At 38.2% G+C, this 16,867-nt stretch overlaps 1 non-coding gene across 1 annotated transcript; it reads left to right on the top strand.

Annotated features, from left to right (window-relative positions):
* Positions 1-2,381: 2,381 nt before the first annotated feature.
* Trnat-ggu lies at positions 2,382-2,455 on the top strand. Its single transcript has one exon. It is a non-coding gene; the product is annotated as a tRNA-Thr (tRNA).
* The last annotated feature ends 14,412 nt before the right edge of the window (positions 2,456-16,867 follow it).

Genomic DNA, 16,867 nt, shown 5'->3' with positions numbered 1-16,867 from the left:
TTTTACTGTTATCTACAAAAAATGCTCGAAATGGGCGCCATTGGCTGCGATGCAAGCTTCCATCCTGCGCCTCATGGATTGCCGTACCCTTCCAAAAATGCCTTGCGTGTTCCGGATTGTCGCGAATGCGTTCAGAATTTATTCACGCAGATTGTTAATGTTCGGAATGGGTCGATCGTAAACTAAAGATTTTACGTGCCTCTACAAATAAAAATCACATGGATTACAGTCCGGGGATCTGGCAGGCCATGGCATTGAGCCACCTCTGCTGATCCAGCGATTTGGAAAAGTTTCATTCAAAACCTCACGCACTGTGACCCTGTAATGGGCCGGGGCACCATCGTGCATAAAGTACAGATGTTGCCTAATGTCTAAGGGCAAATCATCACGTAAAAAGTTTAAATAATTATCTCCGTTTAAGATATTGGGTAAAAACACAGGGCTGAGTAATCGATCGCCAATTATTCCTGCGCAAACGTTCAAAGAGAAAGTCTGTTGATGTCTACGTTCGATTATGGCATGAGGATTCACATCAGTCCATATGTGGTTGTTATGGAAATTTGTTATGGCTTCTCGCGAAAATTTTGCCTCGTCTGTAAAAAGCACAACACTCGTAAATTCGGGGTTCTCAATGCACGTATCTAAAAACCACTGACAAAAGCGTATCCTGGGTTCAAAATCCGTCGGCAGAAGAGCCTGCACTCTTTGAATATGATAAGGAGATAATAACTGTTCTCGCAAAACACGCCAAACTGCCATATGGCTCACTTGTAAATCACGCGATATCACTCGCGTACTAGTTGAAGGAGTTTCTTCAATTCGATGAAGAATTTCCTCTTCTAAAACTGGGACTCTTACATCTCTGTTCCTTTCGGCATCATGATTTGCAACATAACAAGCCCCATTTTCGCGCAACCTTTGATGAATGCGTGTGAATGTGTGAGAATCTGGGATCCTTCGATCAGGAAATCGTTCTTGATAGAGTCGCACAGCCGCGTAAGCATTACCGTCCGCGAGTCCATAAATGAAGTGGATGTCGGTTAATTCCACAGAACTAAATCTTTCACCTGGCATTTTTATCGCCGAATAACCGCAGTCAAATTGAAAGCAGAAAATGTCCGTACTTCAGCCGTCAGTTCTTCACAATGAATGCTTCTCGTCCGTACTTATACTTGAACTTGTTATTTATGGATTGCCTTATTATTTGATTTTGGTTTTTGTTGAGATTTTATGTTTTTTTTATTTTATATTCAGCGTATTTTTTTGATGCATGCCTTATTATAGTTTATGGCATTATCTGCTTATATTGTTTTATGCGCACGGGCAACCGTTTACGCTCGCGCGCATCTTGATAGCGGTTCGCTTACTACTAGCGATCTTTTCTTTGTAACGAGTACCTCACACAGTGTATTTTTCTTTTGCTCGTTATAACGTATTCGTTCATTGTACATATTGAAATATAACGTGTGTGTTATCTCAAGTAACATTATTGTGTACTGCTTTCACACATCACCGTCCACGTTGCCGAACGATCTTCGAAAACATCCTATCTTAATAGTTTTAATGTTACCTATCACCCTATCTTGAGAGATAAATAAATTTGCGTTGCGGGTGTTTGGTCAATTTCACACATTTTCGAATTTTAGCTCGGAGGGGGTTTATTTGCGGACCCATGTTCATAGGAAAAAAAGTCTTATTTTGACCTCTAGAACACGCTCCTAAAGTTTAGTGCATCATTTCAGATACACCCTGTATGTGTGTATATAGTATATACAGGGTGTCCCAGAGCAAGTGCGACAGCCGTTAATGAGAGATTCTTGAGAGTATTTGGAGACGAATTTTCTAATACCAAAATGTTGAGACTACAATAGTTTTTAAATGAGAAGCGTTTAAAGTTGACTAATCGTATCGTCTAAAATTCGCGCGCTCAGGCACGGTACATTGCACAGTAGTGACAGGCTCTAAGTACCCTGAGTTTGGATCATATGCGATATTACAATATCAATTTTTGATACTTTTTTTCATTCATTTATACGCCGATAATGAATGTATTGAACATTCTATTCAGTCCAACATTCAAACATTTTATAAGTTCTTAAAAATTTAATCTGTCATTAAAAAGCGACGTGCATCGAACTGTCAAAGCTATCACATGTCACCCGAGTTTGTGTTAAATGTGTACATCTTACACTTGAAAATTTAATCTAAACAACATCTAGATGAATGCCAGTTATGATTGAATAAATAAAGTCCTCAATTAATTACATTTAATAATAATTTACTGGCGAAGTTAAGAATATAACATCTCTATATCAATTGTTACTACACCTCGGATCGAATAGTAAGGTGTTTACTGTTTACTATGAGAAGTATCACCACATGCCTCAGTGGTCGAGTTGGCTAAGACACCCGCACGGTATGAGGGAGGTCCCAGGTTCGAACCCTGGCTGAGGTGATATTTTTTACAGTACATATTATTTATTTAAATTACTCCTTATTAGGTAGGATTGCTTTCTACCATAGGAAAAATGGCTGCGTTGTAAGACTGACAAATCCCGTTGGCGCGCAGTTACTTGTGTTAAATGTGTACATCTTACACTTGAAAATTTGGTAAACCTGAAGAAAAGGGGAGCAGTCTCCGATGACCTTGACCTTGGCATATATTATAGAGAACACATTCCTGAGTGACCTTCAAAAGGTTTTAGCCGTCGCTCGTTGTTTATTAAAAAGTTATTAACAAAAAAGTTTAATGATGTTTCACCCGTCGCTCGTTGTTTGTTAAAAAGTTATTAACAAAAGAAGTTTCGAAAATGTAGTAGTTATTTTGAATATTCAAAGACATAAACGACGAATATGTATATAAACGAAGGAAGAAAAGTCATTTAAAGCAGTGAATCGTTAATATTTAGAATAGTTTGTTTTACTATAAGTATTAGGTTGTTCATTAAGTTTTGCGGTTTTCTCGATAGATAGCGTTTGTCCATTGAAAAAGATAGCATGCATCGCCTGAACCGCGGATTGCCGCATACTCCGTGACAGGTTAGACAACGCTTGACATTTCGCCAGAGTCTTTGTTGTGTTTTGACGTGTTGTGTGTACGCGCTATTCATTGAAATTGGAGGATCAAAAGGTGCATTTTCGGCACATTTTGCTATTTTTCTTCCGCAAAGGAGTAAAAGCGACGAACGCACAACGTGAGATATGTGGCGTGTACGGGGACTCGGCCATAAGCGCTGACACTTGTCAGCGTTGGTTTGCGCGCTTTCGTTCCGGAGATGTGAACGTCTCCGATGCTGCTCGCTCCGGTTGTCCATCCACCACTGACGACGACCAAATCGTGGCCGCAATCAAAGCAGACCGACACCTGACGACGAGGGAGATCGCGGAGCGCTTCGACATCGCCCATACAACGGTTGCGCAGCGATTAAAACGGCTTGGGATGTCGAAAAAAGCAGATGTTTGGGTCCCTCACGAGCTCACCGAAAAGAACATTTTGGACCGCGTCATGATCTGTGAATCCCTGCTGAAATGGAACTCGCTGGAGGCCTTTCTCAAACGGGTGGTCACGGGAGATGAAAAATGGGTGGTATACAACAACATTCGACGCAAGCGGTCATGGTGCGGTCCGGGTGAGTCGTCACAATCGGTTGCCAAAGCGGATTTGCATCCGAAAAAAGTGATGCTGAGTGTGTGGTGGGATTGGTGAGGCGTCCTGTACTTCGAGCTGCTTCCGCGCGGTCAGACCATTGACGCCGAGAAGTATTGCGCTCAGTTAGAAAAATTGAAGCAGGCAGTGGCGGAGAAGCGGCCGGAATTGGCGAACAGGAAGGGCGTTGTCTTCCACCACGACAACGCCAAACCACACACTGCTTTGGTGACCAAGAAGAAGTTGAAGTGCTTTGGCTGGGAAGTCATGCAGCACCCACCGTACTCCCCAGACCCTGCGCCGTCGAATTACCATCTGTTCCGGTCACCCCAAAACAATCTCGACGGGCAGCGCTTTAATTCAGTGGACGATATTCAAACGTACTTGGAGGACTTTTTCGCGCAGAAGTCGCGCGATTTCTACAAACGCGGCATTATGTCCCTTCCAGAACGTTGGCAGAAGGTGGTCGATCAAGATGGACAATACATTCTAGATTGAATAAATGTGTAAGTACAATAGATTTATGTTTTAATTTAGGGCAAAAAAACCGCAGAACTTAATGAACAACCTAATATTTACAAAGTATTCTCTGATTTAACCTAAAGTTTGGTAATTATTTACAATAAGGCCTTTTCCGAATTTCGATTTTTTTTGGCTTTTTTGATAAAAATTTTCGTTGTGACTCTAACATTGATAATCAATCGGGGGAGCCCGCAAAATATACACCCTTCATATTTTTTTACAATACCTATTTTTTTCAACATAGGTTTCCGATCTTCGACAAGATTATAATTTTCATGGTCCCAAAGTTTGACAGTGGATTCTTATAGGATTTTGGATGGGAAAAAAGAATCTGAAAGTTTTAAATCGATATCTCTATTGATTTCGAGATATCGATTTTTTCGTGTAATTATACACTACTCACAAAAATTAGAGGAACACCAAACTTTTCTTAAAAAATAGGCAAACTTCAAGCAGCTGTAACTTTGTTAAAAATGAACGAAATTTAAATTTAAAACAAGGATTTCAAAGCTTCAAACTTCTACTTTCGAACGGTTGCCATGAGTTTAAATTTCTGTGACGTTTGGTAATTTCTACATAGAAAAAACTGCGAAGTGGACAAAATAAGAAATTTTTTTCACTTTGAAGGTCTGTCACGTATCAAAAAAAATTCTGCGAAAATTATCGACTTTTTATTGTAAAAGATTGAAGTTTTCCCTACAAAACGCTTTTTTAACAATTTTTCTACGAGTTTTTGTTACCGAGTTATCGCCGATTAAATAAAACTTGGCATTGTTTACTTTGATTGCTCATAACTCTGGTAAAAATCATCGCACAGCAATTTAAAAAACGGATTCTTAAAGCTGAAACTTTGCTCTATTGAACGGTATACTTGCCCAAATTTTTTCGAAAACATGTAACCATGCTGAAAATGGATGAATATAACGTAAAAATGAATGATTTTTCACTTTGTCATTTTGACCTTAAAAACAATCGTACAGAATGACAAAAAAAATTTGTTCTTCGCATTTTTTTATATTTTTCAATACCATGAATTTGACAAAAATTTGCCGAATAGCTATAAGATTTTTTTCATGGTGGCCACTGTGGTTTTATGGGACAAAACTAAGAAATTGCTACATTTCAGTAAGATAAAATGGAAAATAATGTTAATTAATGTTAAAAAATTGATTTTTAGCGCACTACATTAATCTTTATTAAGTCAGCAATAACAAAGTACATATTTTTCTACCAACAGTTGAAAAAATTTGTGAACCGCCGGCGTTAGTTTTATCCGAAACGCACCACGTGGAGGTCGCACGGTCGGATTTACGCTTCGTTTTGTGTGTGTGTGCGCGCGTGTATGTGAGCGCTCACGGATTGCACGCAATTAGTGGAACGTCTTGCCGCTAGGCGGCGACAAGACTTAAGACGTTTCTCGTAAGTGAAAGAGTTCAGCTACATTACTTAAGATCGCGCATTCGTACTCACATGTGCTTATGCTTACATATACATACGTATACTGAGCTGTTCGGAGTTATTCTATTGGCGATTTTTGATACTGTCTGATATATCACTAGTTAAGGTTTTTACTTATTCCTTTACTTATTTTTACATTTCTTCTTTTCTTTTATCTATTCTGTTTTCTCCTACTTCCGTTTTCTGCTCATTGTTCTTTTACGATGCCTATGCGTCATTTATCTGAGACAGATTGTGCTCGTATTGTGACTCTCCTACAGGAGAATCACAGTCAACGGTACGTTGCCAACCAGTTTGGAGTAAGTCCGTCCGTCATTAATCGTATTTATTCCCGGTTTCGAGAGACTGGCTTATACCACAGACGGCCGGGTCAGGGCCGTTCTCGTGAAACAAACGCTCGGGAAGATCGAATGATCCGGCAAGTTACACAGAATCGCTTTGTATGCGCACGTAGAATTGCCGGCAATATTAATTATAGTCGACAGCATCCGATCTCGGCTTCAACGATAAGAAATCGTTTGAGAGAAGCGGGATTGCACGCTCGTCGACCAGTGCAAGTTCCATACCTTACCCATCGTCATTGTCGCCTACGATTACATTATGCTCATTCTTTGTCAGGCGACCTAGGCAATGGAATTCTGTACTGTTTACGGATGAGTCTAGATTTTGCCTTTTTGGCAATGACAGACGAGCCCGAGTTTGGCGACGTCAAGGAGAACGCTATTCCGAAAACTGCAACGGACTGGTTCGAGCTTTTCATGATGGTTCTGTAATGGTATGGGCAGGAATATCTCGATTTTCACGAACACCTCTTGTAATTATCCCTCCACCAGGATTAACTTTTAGACGATATGTTCATGAAATACTAGAGCCATATGTTCTACCAATTAGAAATCGAATTGGTGAACGGTTTCGCCTAGTGCATGACAACGCACGACCGCACACTGCTCGTTACACCCAACAGTTTCTGAGAAATCATCAAATCGATACATTATTGCATCCGCCAATGAGTCCCGATTTGAATCCAATCGAGCATGTTTGGGATATGTTAGAGCGCCAAGTACGCGAAAACTATCCCAACATCGTCGATTTGGCTTCGCTTGTCACAGTTCTTTGCCGAACTTGGCAGCGAATCCCTCAAAGAGCAATACGTCGTTGCATCAATATGCGAAATCGATTGCGAGCAGTCATTTTGAATAGAGGCGGAAATACACGTTATTAAATTCTTTTTAGCGTTAATCACTCCATCTTGCATTAATCACTGATACACTCCACATAATACATAAGCGCACACACACACAAAACGAAGCGTAAATCCGACCGTGCGACCTCCACGTGGTGCGTTTCGGATAAAACTAACGCCGGCGGTTCACAAATTTTTTCAACTGTTGGTAGAAAAGTGTGTACTTTGTTATTGCTGACTTAATAAAGATTAATGTAGTGCGCTAGAAATCAATTTTTTAACATTAATTAACATTATTTTCCATTTTATCTTACTGAAATGTAGCAATTTCTTAGTTTTGTCCCATAAAACCACAGTGGCCACCATGAAAAAAATCTTATAGCTATTCGGCAAATTTTTGTCAAATTCATGGTATTGAAAAATATAAAAAAATGCGAAGAACAAATTTTTTTTGTCATTCTGTACGATTGTTTTTAAGGTCAAAATGACAAAGTGAAAAATCATTCATTTTTACGTTATATTCATCCATTTTCAGCATGGTTACATGTTTTCGAAAAAATTTGGGCAATTATACCGTTCAATAGAGCAAAGTTTCAGCTTTAAGAATCCGTTTTTTAAATTGCTGTGCGATGATTTTTACCAGAGTTATGAGCAATCAAAGTAAACAATGCCAAGTTTTATTTAATCGGCGATAACTCGGTAACAAAAACTCGTAGAAAAATTGTTAAAAAAGCGTTTTGTAGGGAAAACTTCAATCTTTTACAATAAAAAGTCGATAATTTTCGCAGAATTTTTTTTGATACGTGACAGACCTTCAAAGTGAAAAAAATTTCTTATTTTGTCCACTTCGCAGTTTTTTCTATGTAGAAATTACCAAACGTCACAGAAATTTAAACTCATGGCAACCGTTCGAAAGTAGAAGTTTGAAGCTTTGAAATCCTTGTTTTAAATTTAAATTTCGTTCATTTTTAACAAAGTTACAGCTGCTTGAAGTTTGCCTATTTTTTAAGAAAAGTTTGGTGTTCCTCTAATTTTTGTGAGTAGTGTATATATTAGGAGAAGCAGCTCCGATCATGTTCACTTTAACATATGTTATGAGGACCCTAAGTAACGTACAGAAGGTTTTACTCGTCTGTCATTGTTTATTAAAAAAGTTATTAACAAAAGAAGTTTAATAATTTTACACAAATTTTACACACAAATGGAGATCCACGCGAGAGGGTGAGAATCCCTCAAGGAGCCCCGGACACATACTCATCGTTTTCAGCCCGCTTCGCGGGAGGGCGGAGGGCAGGGTCTTCGCCCCTCCCCCCGCCGGGTTCCGTCACGTGTACTAGGTGATCAAAATAGGTCTGTTCTTTTTAGCTGCACTGTTGAACTAGTGCAGTTAGAGTGAAAGAAAGTATATTCGTCTCATTCTAACTAACTGCACTAGTTCAGTATTGCAGCTAAAAAGAACAGATCTATTGTGATCGCGTAGTACACGGAACGGAATCCGGCAGGGGGGAGGGGCGAAGCCCCTGCCTCCCGCCCTCCCGCGAAGCGGGCTGAAAATGATGCGTCTCTGTCCGGGGCTCCAGAGTCGGAAAATATAACCTAACCCAACCCAACCCCGTTTTTGATTCCCACTTTTGAACCCTGCAAAAACGGTGAGGAGGAGACTCTCCTTCAGTATTACCTATTTCGAAACTTCTTTTGTTAATAACTTTTTAATAAACAACGAGCGCCGGCTAAAATCTTTTGAAGGTCACTCGGGAGGGTCACCGTTATAACATATGTCAAGATCAAGGTCACCGGAGACTGCTCCCCTTTTCTTCAGGTTTACCGAAAATTTAATCTAAACAACATCTAGATGAATGCCAGTTATGATCGAATAAATAAAGTCATCAATTAATTACATTTATTATTATTGTGCAGAGTAAGTGCAAATTCCGTGACAGAATTAACCATTGTTTTAAGTGATTCTTCTATTTGAAAGTCAGGAATTGTATTATTCTTTACTTCAATAATTTCTGATCGCGTTTCATCAATATTATCGTATGATGGGACAAACGGGATAATTAGAAATTAAGATGTAGTAGAATGACTAGCACTTGCACCAAATTCCGTGTTATTTTGCATATCATTGAAGTTATGACAATCTTGAAGTTCACAATTATTAGTATCTTTATCATTAACATATTTACGTGTCATGTGCTTCTTAAAGCTACTTAAATTTTTTTAAATTTGATGACAATTGGGTTCACAACATCTAAATATTGAATGTGTTTTCAAATCATGAGTGTGTTTAAAATGAAAAACCAGTAAATGTAGAGACTCAAAGTCTTTTTTAAAAATATAACATAACATTTTAAAAGAATATATTATATTTTAAATTATTAAATCTCTAACTTTAAACTCGTATTTCAATATAAAGCAGCCTTGACTTAGAGAAATTTTGACATGAAGTTTAGGGGCTCAACTCGTTTCACAAATTTTCCTACACTCGTAACCTATATTACCATTTATTTTAATTAATTAAACAGCACAGTATATGTAGTATAGTTATCCGTGGATGTTACTTACCTCAACTTTCCGTTGAAGCTGAATCTTCACAATTGTTCACACAATAAAAGTAAAACAATAGTATGCAGCAAAGCACAACTACATTCTACAGGTTATAACACGTATCTGACTCGTACCACAAGTCTCGTAGTCGTGGATGCGAAAAACATTTGAAACTCGGCCACGACCACGCAACGCAAATATAAGACAATCGGTATAAATTGATGAAGTAAATACGTTGCCTCAACAAATATTTTATTCAGCTAATGTCCACTTTTATTATATAATAAAAAACATTTATTAATATCACGTGATAGATTTGGTTAACCAAGAAAACAGCAACTAATCACTTATATGTATAACACGTTTCTTTAATTTAAATAAAACAACTTATACATGAGAAAACCGAAGTTAAGAAGAGCGCGCACGCTAACACAACAGAAGTCTGTACTTGTACTAATCGAGTCAAATTTTACTTTTCTTAACACTTCCTCTTAAAATTGACTCATAAACGAACAAAAAACATATTCATTAAACTCAATACAATATTACTTACAAGTAACACTACCCAACTGTCAGAAACCGATTCGCCTGAAACTGTACAGAGAGTCAGTGTTGGCCAAAACATGCAACTTATGACTGTTTATAGCGGCCCAAATTCATTTGAACAATTATTTATAACAATTAATAAATAATTACATAGCCATGTGAGACTTTGGCTTTTTCGCATTTGGAGTGAGCGCAGTTGTCAGGGTAATTTTGCTCGCTGAAACCAAATTCTATCTCAAAATTCACATTGCATGTCAGAATTCCTAGATATCCTAACCTCAAAATGCTAGAAACCGTATTATTGCCTCTGCTAAAGGTTGTGCAATAAGGTGATCTTATAAGACCATAAATCATGAATCATAGAGCTATAAACCATGAACCTATTAACCCACAAACTCAACTAACGAACCCTAAGCCTATGGACCCATAAACCATGGACCCATAAACCTTGGACCCATGTACCGTACACCCATAAATAATGAGCAGGGATGCCAGTTTCGAACCGCTTACAGCACGCTACAGCATGTGGAGGGGATACGCACACAAGCGAGCAGCCGTGTACGTGAGTGCTCGACTGTCCGGCTGCCTTCGGACAGTAGAAGAACGCAGATAGCTATAGCGCTCGAGAAAAAAACAGCAGATTACATGTCTGCGTTCTTCTACTGTCCGAAGGCAGCCGAACAGTCGAGCATTCACGTACACGGCTGCTCGCTTGTTGCGTATCCCCTCCACATGCTGTAGCATGCTGTAAGCGGTTCGAAACTGGCATCCCTGCTCATTATTTATGGGTGTACGGTACATGGGTCCAAGGTTTATGGGTTCATAGGCTTAGGGTTCGTTAATTGAGTTTGTAGGTTAATAAAGGGTGGCGCAACAAGAACTGCAATTTTTAATTTGCCGCCATTTTTCAGCTATCAAACGTATAATATTTATAATGGACATACGCCATCTACATAACCCATAAATTAATCATGCAGCGGTACACGATTGCAGAACGCTTAGAAATTATTTCTTCGAAGATGAACATGGTCAAGCAGTTTCATTCAATGGAAATCGATATCGTGGCATGATTCAAACTTTTTTTTGGCATCAATTGAACGATTTGGATTTGGAAAACATGTGGTTCCAGTAGGATGGGGCTACTTGTCATACTGCTGATGAAACAATAACTTTATTGCAGGAAAAGTTCTCCGACCATGTAATTTCTCGTCGAGGAAATGTGAATTGGCCGCCACGATCGTGTGATTTAATCCCTTTAGATTTTTTCTCTGGGGTTATGTTAAATCTCAAGTGTACGCCAAGAATCCAAAAACCATCGATGACCTTAAATCCAACATCACTCGTGTCATTGCAGATATACGTATCCATTTATGTGAATCCGTTATTGAAAATTTTGCTGAAAGAGTCGTCATCTGTAACAGGAGCCGAGGTGGCCATTTCGCCGATATCATTTTCCACACATAATTCCCATGTGCACTAATTATATTGATACCACTAAACATAACATTAAAAAAACGTGTTTTTTTCATTAATTTAAAATTGCAGTTCTTGTTGCGCTACCCTTTAGATTCATGGTTTATAGCTCTATGATTCATGATTTATGGTCTTATAAGATCACCTTATTGCACAACCTTTAGCAGAGGCAATAATACGGTTTCTAGCATTTTGAGGTTAGGATATCTAGGAATTCTGACATGCAATGTGAATTTTGAGATAGAATTTGGTTTCAGCGAGCAAAATTACCCTGACAACTGCGCTCACTCCAAATGCGAAAAAGCCAAAGTCTCACATGGCTATGTAATTATTTATTAATTGTTATAAATAATTGTTCAAATGAATTTGGACCGCTATAAACAGTCATAAGTTGCATGTTTTGGCCAACACTGACTCTCTGCACAGTTTCAGGCGAATCGGTTTCTGACAGTTGGGTAGTGTTACTTGTTAGTTAAACAATCCTAACATCTCTACTAATTTCCAATGGTAAGGTTTAACTAAAGGTTTAGTCATAATATCTGCAATCTGATTTGCACTCTCAACATGTTCTACATTAATTGTACCTTCCTGGTATTTTTCTCTCACAAAATAATAACGCACTTCTATATGTTTCGACCGTTTGTGAAATTCTGGGTTCTTAACCAGTTTTATAGCACTAGCATTGTCAATCATCAAAGTGGGAACTTCTTTAAGTACTGTCACTTCCTGAAGCAGTCGTTTCAACCAGATGACTTTCTTTGCTCCCTCACTTGCAGCTACAAACTCCGCTTCAGTTGTAGAAAGTACAACCGATCTTTGTTTTTGACTCATCTAGGAAATAGCTCCACCAGAATATTTGCAGACAATCCCTGATGTTGAACGTCTGGTTTGGATGTTTCCGGCATAGTCTGCGTCACTGAATGCTTCTAATATTCCGGATTTATAGTCAGCTTTGTACACTAATTTTGTTGACAGCGGACCTCGCAAATATTTAAAGATGCGCTTTACTGCTTGCCAGTCCGATTGTTTTGGAGACTCTAGTGATTGTGATACTAGACTGACAGAGAAGGCAATGTCTGGTCTCGTAGCTGTAGCCAGATACATTAGACTTCCGACCGCCTCTCTGTAGGGTGTGTCTTCTAATTCTCTGTCATCCTGTGAAGATCCTCGTTTTTCGCATGGAGTTGAAACCGGGTTTGACTCTTCCATGTTAAATCGTTTCAGAACCTTACGTGTGTAGGTTTCTTGATTAATTGAAATCGATCCATCGTTCTTTTGTTTTATTTGCATTCCAAGAAAACAGTCGATTGAACCTCTGATTATTTTAAACTCTCGTTGTAACTCTTCCAAAAACTCATTGATATTATTAACATCTATTGCAGCCATGTAACCATCATCCACGTAAATGACAAGGATCAATTTCTTGCCATTTTTCATCCTGTAAAACAGAGCTCGGCAAGATTTGCACGCGGCAGCCGATTTTCAGCTAGCGCCGCCTCCCGCTATTTCCCTTACCTCGAGCTCCCGCGCGCAGCCTACAAGCTGCTCAAGGCTCAGGACCGTATGACACGCGTGTATCTACATATATTTGCAATAGCTTTCCACATCACCCGTGAGGTACTATTATTGACGCGTTTTTTTAGTGGTATCCCCAGTAGGCCTAATCCACTGATGATCCTGAAACAATCCTTTAAGTAATAAAATAGAAGAATGAAATAACTAATTAAATGGAAACTATTCGGACAATTCAGATTGTGCAGGCAATTTTCGAGATCTTTTAGAGACGAGAGTAGAAACATCGATTTCCATATTGTATGTAGCAAGTCGTATAAGACGCGGTAAAGAATCATCACTTAAAGAAGAACGTTTTACGTTTTTTATCAATTTCATTTTCGAAAATAAAGTTTCACATAAATATGTGAAACCAAACATGGAATAAATTCGAAGTTCAAAATTTCGCAGTTTGGGATATGATGATTCTGATAAAATTTTATAAAAATCAGCACCGGTTTCTTTAATCGTTTTCAGGGAAATATCAGTGTGTAAATCACACAATTCATCCTCCAAATCAAAATGTTATTCAGTGCAAGGAGCATTCCTCTCAATACAAAAATCAGTTTTTTCACTGAAGGGAATGCTCCTTGCTTCGTCAAGAGTTAAAGAATTATCGAAAGCTTTCACTGCTTCGATGATGCAATTTTTTACGAAAGTACCTTCGGTAAATGGTTTCGAATTTTGTGCTATAAGCAAAGAAATAGCATAAGAAGCTAATAGGGATTTTTCAGAAGAAGAAGAAGATTTAGGAGAAGATATTATACCTTCTTGATATATTATTTTAGTCCTTCGAGGATATTTAATTTCTCTGTGTCCGAATAATTGGAATATTGGACCGAATGATGACATCTGAAATGCCTCTCTATTGAAAACTTTTTTATTACGGCAGGTTCAAATCCACAAAGTAAACATATCGTTCGATTAGAAATGCGATCGCTATATCAATGTCTCTGCGACAGTCTCTCTCGCCAGCGTAACAGTCGTTGCCGACAATTGTTTTTAACGTTTTCCAACGGATATCATTTATAAAGCAGTCAGAGTAGCGGATAGCAGCGAATAGCAGCGGATAACAGCGGATAGCATTGAATAGTAGCGAATAACAGCAAGTATTAGCAGTAAATAATTTTTGCATTTTCTGAATTTCATGATGGATCATCAAAAGTATGCTCAAGAATTTAACAAATCCTGGGAAACTAATTATTTCTTTAGCTACATTTCTAATCGAACGATATGTTTGCTCTGTGGATTTAAACCTGCCGTAATAAAAAAGTTTTCAATAGAGAGGCATTTCAGATGTCATCATTCGGTCCAATATTCCAATTATTCGAACACAGAGAAATTAAATATCCTCGAAGGACTAAAATTAGTATATCAAGAAGGTGCAATATCTTTTTCTTCTGAATCTTCTTCTTCTTCTAAAAAATCCCTATTAGCTTCTTATGCTATTTCTTTGCTTATAGCACAAAATTCGAAACCGTTTACCGAAGGTACTTTCATAAAAAATTGTATCATCGAAGCAGTGAAAGCTTTCGATAATTCTTTAACTCTTGACGAAGCAAGGAGCATTCCCCTCAGTGCAAAAACTGTAACATCCAGAATTACTGATATCAGTAATTCTATAAAAGAAAAATTACAAAATCTTTTGCTGTCATGTAGATATTTTTCTTTATGTCTCGATGAAAGCACCGATATTCGGCATAAGAGTCAACTGAGTATTTTTACTCGAATCGTGCAAAACGATTTCTCTTATGTCGAGGAGCTTTTAGATTTCGTCCCTTTACATGGCACAACAACGGGTCTCGATAGTTTTTTAGCCGTTGAAGATTCACTTAAAAAATTTGGAATTGATTTTAAGAAATGTTCTTCGATTACGAATGATGGTGCAAAAGCGATGACAGGTTCAAAAATTTGTTTTGCTGGCCAATTAAAGCAGCAAAATATTAATATCCCAATTATACATTGTATAATACATCAGGAAGCATTAAGTGGCAAAGTAGTAAAATTATCAACAGCTATGGAGACCGTAACTAAAATAATTAATTTAATTAAAGGTAGACAGAAATTCCTTAATCATAGAAAATTTCAGTTATTTCTTCATGAACATAATGCTGTTCACACAGACATCCCTCTTCATTACCCAGTACGTTGGCTTAGTGCTACAAAATTTTTGGAAATATTTTTTGCGATAAAAAAAGAGATCTTCCTTTTCTTGCAAGAAATGAACAATTCCAAATTTCAGGAATATATATCGCTTTTGGAAGATATTACATTTCTTTCTGAACTTGCCTTCATTACTGATATAACTAATCAACTTAGGCTTCTCAATCTAAAACTTCAAAAACCGAATCAAAATATTTCCCAATTAGTTAGTCACGTTGATTCATTCGGAAGAAAATTACAATTATTTAAATCTCATTTAAATAATATCTTTCATTTTTTTTCCTTCTTGCCAGATTCTTTTCGAAGAACACGGCAGTAATTGTAATTTTAAGGAACATATTTCTTTCACTAATTGTCTTATAGAAGAATTCGATACACGTTTTACTTGCTTTGAAAAACTTCGAACCGAATTAAGTCTTTTTGAGAATCCCCTTACAGCGCCAATCGAAGAACAACACCTTGATTTGCAGAATGAATTATGTGATTTACACACTGATATTTCCCTGAAAACGATTAAAGAAACCGGGGCTGATTTTTATAAAATTTTATCAGAATCATCATATCCCAAACTGCGAAATTTTGGTCTTCGAATTTATTCCATGTTTGGTTCCACATATTTATGTGAAATTTCATTTTCGAAAATGAAATTGATAAAAAACGAAAAACGGTCTTCTTTAAGTGATGATTCTTTACCGCGTCTTATGCGACTTGCCACATGCAATATGGAAATCGATGTTTCTACTCTCGTCTCTAAAAGATCTCGAAAATTGCTTGCACAATCTGAATTGCCCGAATAGTTTCCATTTAATTCATTCTTCTAGTTTCCAGTTATTTCATTCTTCTATTTTATTACTTAGAGGGTTGTTTTAGTCATTAGTGGATTAGGCCTACTGAGATACCACTTAAAAAAAACGCGTCAATAATAGTACCTCACGGGTGATGTGGAAAGCTATTGCAAATATATGTAGATACACGCGTGTCATACGGTCCTGAGCCTCGAGCAGCTTGTAGGCTGCGCGCGGGAGCTCGAGGTAAGAGGAATAGCGGGAGGCGGCGCTAGCTGAAAATCGGCTGCCGCGTGCAAATCTTGCCGAGCTCTGCTGTAAAACATGCAGGGATCTGCATCACTTTGAATTAAATCTTGAGTTTTGATGAATTTGCGGAACCGCCTGTTCCAACATCGAGGTGCCTGTTTCAGTCCATATAGGCTTCTTACAAGCCGACACACTCGACCAGTTCCGTCATCGTAGCCGTCTGGTTGTTTCATAAAAACTTCCTTTTCAAGCTCACCGTATAAGAAGGCTGTTTTTACGTCGAACTGAGCTAGGTGCATCCTTTCATTTGCAACACTTGTGATAGCACGAACAGTGTCGAACCTCGCTACGGGACTGAAAAGTTTCATCATAATCTGTACTAGGTTTTTGCGCGTAGCCCTTAGCAACAAGCCTCGCCTTAAACCTGTCAACGGAACCATCCGCTTTGGTTTTAACTCGTAAGACCCAGCGATTATTAATTACTCTCTTACCGGGCGGCAATGATACTAGCTTCCATGTTTGATTTTCCCATAGTGACTGCATCTCGTCATCCATAGCTGCTTTCCATTGTAGCCTCTCAGCAGAACTCATAGCGTCTTCAAACGAACTCGGACAGCTGTCAGCCATCATTGCATACTCATCATATTTCTTCGGACACTTCAATAGTCGTCGGTCCCGCAGTTTGCGTTGTAATTCCTCAGGTTGACTAGTACTCGAACACAAAGACTCTTTCAATTTTTCGCC

Source organism: Ooceraea biroi, chromosome 3 (assembly GCF_003672135.1).
Source record: "Ooceraea biroi isolate clonal line C1 chromosome 3, Obir_v5.4, whole genome shotgun sequence".
Classification (NCBI taxonomy): domain Eukaryota; kingdom Metazoa; phylum Arthropoda; class Insecta; order Hymenoptera; family Formicidae; genus Ooceraea; species Ooceraea biroi.
Note: the sequence above shows the minus strand (reverse complement) of the source record. Positions and strands in the feature narration are given on the sequence as shown.